This window comes from Rhinopithecus bieti, unplaced genomic scaffold (genome assembly GCF_001698545.2).
Source record: "Rhinopithecus bieti isolate Rb0 unplaced genomic scaffold, ASM169854v2 scaffold_38779, whole genome shotgun sequence".
NCBI classification, from domain to species: domain Eukaryota; kingdom Metazoa; phylum Chordata; class Mammalia; order Primates; family Cercopithecidae; genus Rhinopithecus; species Rhinopithecus bieti.
Window position 1 is genome coordinate 26,374 of NW_016816249.1, and position 5,463 is coordinate 31,836.

Here is a 5,463-nt window from a genome sequence, read left to right on the forward strand (position 1 = left end):
ATTTGTTGCAACCACAGTATTTGATAATATCAAGTTGTTATTTTCTGGTATGATTGAGTAAATGGAGAAAACAAATGAAATGCATTTATTATCATTTACGAAAGATAATTCAAATAGAAAATTCTTAGATGTTCATTTTAAGCCACGTTATAAAAGGAACGTATTTTTTCTTCATCAGTTTGTGTTTTATTTCTTCGTTAACATACTAACCAAATAAGGAACAAACTAACAGCTTGAAGGTCTGTGATATTGTGTTTAAAGCCTGAGCAGTTTTGAAATTATTAAATAATAATGTCTACGGTATTAACATAAGATAAAACATGCTTATGTAAGCACAAAAATAGCATAATTCTATTTTAAATAGGGATACAAATAGGCCAGTTTAGGTTTGGAGTGTGAATTTTCTCTTGGTTGCAGTTATATGTACAGATATGTTCAGATTCAAGGACTTTGTTCATGTAGAATGTTTTAGCTGGTGTTTAAAAATGCTACAAATAATTATTTTATTTGATATATTTATTTGTCCAGGGAATATTTTCAAAGCTGTGTTGCTTTTTGCAATATAAAACTGTGGAATCTTTTGGAAGAGATGCTATTGATTTTCAGTGCTTTTGTGGAGAATTCTAAAACTCAAGAACATTTGCCAAAATACCCTCCAACGTGTAGCTGATCAGCAGACAACTGTATAAGGCAAGTCAATAATGAGATTAAGAAGTTGGATTGATAGTAAATTTCTGTAGCTGATAATAAAAAGGATTACAGAAAGCCGTTGGAGGACTTCCATATGTACATGGAACTATCTACCACATTTCTTGGTGGCTTAGTGTGAGGAGTCAATATTCATGGTACCTCTGCATGTTATACAAACACTTAAAAATCTTAGGACTTTAGGACTCATGGTGGATGGTTTTATCGACATATCTCTTAGACAAGATGCTGACACTCTTTTTTTTTTTTTTTTTTTTTTCGGAGTCTCGCTCTGTCACCCAGGCTGGGGTGCAGTGGCAAGATCTAGACTCACTGCAAGCTCTGCCTCCCAGGTTCAGGCCAGTCTCCTGTCTCAGCCTCCCGAGTAGCTGGGACTACAGGCCCCCGCCACCACGCCCAGTTAATTTTTGTATTTTGGTAGAGACGGGGTTTCACCGTGTTAGCCAGGATGGTCTGGATTTCCTGACCTCGTGATCCACCCGCCTCGACCTCCCAAAGTGCTGGGATTACAGGCGTGAGCCCCCGCGCCCGGCCGATGCTGATACTCTTTTACCAAGGATAACTGTAGTGACATGGCCATGGACTCGTTAAGCAATAAGGATGGTGCCAGCTGCCACCAGATGTTCCAGAGACAGAGGTGATGTTCTGCAGAGAATACAAGATAAGCTGACAAGTATAATTTTAAGTGATCTGCACCATCTGCAATAACACAACGGAGGGAGTTCTGGAGCATTTATAATAAGACCATGTTGACAAGCAACTTCATCTTCCTCTACGTGTTTAGGAAGCCATGAAGCTTGACAATAATTGAATGAGGATGGAAAAACTGTTAAAATCAGGTATAGATAAAACAGATAAAGTGTAAATTTTAATATGTGAAGGAACGGGATATATGTAATAGCAATATAAACTACAAATTATGTTTGTTTCTAAAAATTCTTAAGAAAACTTTAGAATACTATATGGTATAATGATGGTGGATTTACCATAAAGCTAGTAAAGCTTAAGTTTTAGAACTCCTCCTTTGCATGGATTTCCTCCAAGGCCCTAGAATAGAACCTAGCAACCTTTTATTAGTTATTTTGATTTTTTTTTTTTTTCCCTGAAACAGGTGTCCTCGAACTGTATAAGGTTTAGGCCTAGCTTGTCCAATCCATGGCCTGCAGGTTGCATGCGGCCCAGGAGATGGCTTTAAATTCAGCCCAACATAAATTTGTAAACTTTCTTAAAACATTATGAGATTTTCTTGTGATTTTTTTAAAAAGTTCATCAGCTATCCTTAGTGTCAGTGTATTTTATGTATGGTCCAAGACAATTCTTCCAATGTGGCCCAGACAAGCCAAAAGATTGGACACCCCTGCTTTAAAAGGCTCTGAAGTATCTATTGTGTAGTTTTAAAAGTCTTAGACTCTGGTTTCTCTTTTTTTTTTTTTTGGTGTTTAATACTGCTTCTACTGCTAGTGGTGTAAACTTAAGCTAAATATTTAATGCCTCTTAGCCTCAGTTTCTACATTCGTTAAAGGAGGTAACAGTGGTCTGTATACCACAGAGTTATTAAGGCATAAAAGAAGTAAATAATATAAAGCATATAGTTGTCAAAAAATGTTAGTTATTGTAACATTCTGGGTGATAACCTCTGGATATCTTTGTTTATGGGACGTGATAGTCTCTTGAGCTAACAATTGACCTGTTTAATTTAAAAGGTAAATTTTTATTTATATGTTTTAAATATTCATGTCTGTATATGTGTGTGTAAATGTTCATGTCTGTATATGTGTGTGTAAATATTCATGTCTGTATATGTGTGTGTAAATGTTCATGTCTGTATATGTGTGTCAGTATTAATTTGAAAACCTGAAAGTAACTTCCACTAGAAAATTACATTGGTTCTTACATTAGTTAAAGCTTCTGGAAACTTGTTTTTCTGTCGGTTCACAATTGTCATTAATCAAGAGAAGTATCAAGTTGTTGTTTAATCATGATGCTATTGCTTCCTTACAATGAATAAATATTAAATTGGTTTATTGATTTTAGGATGAATTTACATTACAATTGTCAGAATAAGAATGATGTTTGACTCATATTATTAAGGTGAAGAGATAGGCAGATGGATAGATTAGTAGATAGATAAAGTTTCATATTATATGAGCTGTCTTACGTGAAGTATTTTTCTGCATTGATAAGGGCTTAGGATAATGTGATCACTGGATTATGTTACTATATAGAAGTTCTTGGTAAAATTCTATTATTTGTGCATATCCAGACTCTTTAGGAAAGTATTTTCAAATTTAAAAAACTACCAGTGAATCTCTTCTCTACACGTGAGTTTTTAAACAACTCAGTTAAAGTAAATTGTTGAGAGAGTTGGAGTAATCCTCTTATCCCCCTATTATTTCCCTGATATTATTTTCCATGATTTTCGGATGTGTGTGTCAATTGAAAAATGGTGAGAAGAAAACAGCCAGGGAAATCTAATTCATGTGAACTTCATGCATGTGCTCTCAGATGCCAGTGAAATCCACTAAGCAACTTGATAGTTTTTTAGTTTATAAGTTTCTGTTATGCTTTGTTGTTTGGAATTATTTTTAATGCTCTTGGTTACATCTATGAGGTAAATATGCACAAATTATTCCGGAGTGTGTAGGACCAACACTCAAATGAGATTGAAAATGTGACTGGGATCATTGATTGATGTATTCTGTCTGTATTGTTGCTAATATAACTCAATTGACATGTTTATTTTTTCTGTCTGATTTTTGTAAAACAAACATAAATTCCAATATCTAGTATGTACTAAGATACTTTCATTTTTATTTTTTACTCTGATAATTTACACTGCTAGTATGAGATTTATACTTATTTTTTAAATTAAAAAATGTTCTCGGACTGGAGGCTCCAGGTTTTTTCCCTGTTAGCTTTTTTATGACTACTCAATGCAAGACCATTGTTAATTCGCCTATCTTTTTTTCTTTACGTTTTAACTGTACTAGGAATCTGAAGCCATCAACGAAAGCTAGATTTTTCTCCTTTTGCTCACTCCCCACCTGTTAAAGAAAATTTAAAGGAGAGTTTTTTTTTCTAGTTTGAGACTAGAAATAGAAACTTAATTAGTAATTTGATTTTATATGATACTATATTTATATCTAAATTTTTTCTTCTTGTTTGAGTATACTTACATTGATTGTCCCACAGTTAAAAAAATAGAAACCATTGGGTACATTAAGCAGAATTAATATAATGTATTAAATGCTTATGAATAATTCAAAGACTTACAGGAACACGCATTGGAGGCTGCTACTGGAGCTATTGTGTTCCAGAGCACATTACCCCAGTAATGTGACGTAAGGGCAAAAGGCAAAAAGCCTTGGTGTCATTGCCACTCCATCACCCTCAACACTCTTGAAGGTGGTGAATAACTGTGTCACTGGACACAGTTATGGCTGCCACAGGTGCTTTCCCTCACATCTCATCATCATCTTGCTCACCAGCAGCAATTATATCAGTAGATGGCTCCGCCTCACTTGTGCTTTCTAAAGCTCATTTGGTGCATCTAATTGGGGGAATCTACTTTGCATAGAGAAACTTGGCTTAAAAAATCAATTCATAGATTTCAAGATTCTTATGCAACAGAAAACATGCTAATAAAGGGTGGATTGGAGGGAGACTCTGTCAATCAATCCATATATATTACTTCAATTGTTTTAAATTACAACCCTTTTATTGTAGTGTAAAAGCAAGGTAAAGAAAAATACACAAACATGTTTAGCTTAATGAAATATTATAAGGCAAACACCATTATAATCACATCTCAAGTCACAAAATAGAACTTTGCCAGCCATTTCTGAAGTCCTCATATTTCTTCATCTCCGTGACAACTCTCTCCTTCCAAAATTAACCATTACCCTGACTTAATACATTCTTTACATTTCTTTTCAGTTTCATGAAAATATATATATATATACACACTCAAATATACATCCATACACACTCAAACTTAGCCTCACCAACTTTGTTTCCTTTTCTTGTAGCCCACAAATCTCAATATCACTCTCTTCCATTTCTGTATAATTTATCTTTTGAAAAGCCTGAGTTATTTACCATGTAGGGTCTCCCAGAGTCTGAAATATGCTGATTGCATGCTCATGGTACAGTTCAACATGTACTTCTGTCCCTGTATTTTCTGCAAATTGCCTATCCAGCGGCATAATCATATGTAGTTTGATACTTTTTGCAAGACAAATGACAGATGATGTTATATTTTTTTATCCAAAATATCTTGATATCTTGCTGTATCTCTTTTGGGAATGACAGTACTGTTGTTGCTCAAGGCTGCAGCCTATAGTTGATATCTCTAACCATTTTTGTTGGCTGAAGCTTATTCTCTACTATATTCCTCAGGAAGTCTTGAAGACCCTCTTCTCTGAATTTCAGCATGTTAGCAAGTTTCTTTGAAACATTAATGTTTCAAAGTCAATTTTGCTGTAAATTCATTGGCTATTCCTTTATTTTCTTGACTATCTTAAATTGAAATAATGACTGTATTTTTCTTCACTCACCCTAGCATACCATACGATTAGAAGTTTGGAACTGATGTTTTAATTTTTGGAGGGAGGTATTAATAACCCTTCTGATATTTATATCAGTAGTCTCTCTAAAGTAATTAAATAGGATTCCATTGCACTCAAGAGATTTTTAAAACATTTAAATTTCTAAATTTCCTTTAAGTATATTAAAATGTACCTTAATAATATTCTT

The 5,463-nt window shown here is 34.1% G+C and overlaps 1 protein-coding gene across 1 annotated transcript in view; it reads left to right on the forward strand.

Annotated features, from left to right (window-relative positions):
• Nucleotides 1-1,528: 1,528 nt before the first annotated feature.
• OR4K1 (olfactory receptor family 4 subfamily K member 1) overlaps nt 1,529-5,463 on the forward strand; it is a 53,497-nt gene continuing 49,562 nt past the window's right edge. Inside the window, exon 1 of the mRNA XM_017854691.1 lies at nt 1,529-1,547. The gene's annotated coding sequence lies outside the window, so the exon portion shown is untranslated. The remainder of the gene's footprint in view (nt 1,548-5,463) is intronic.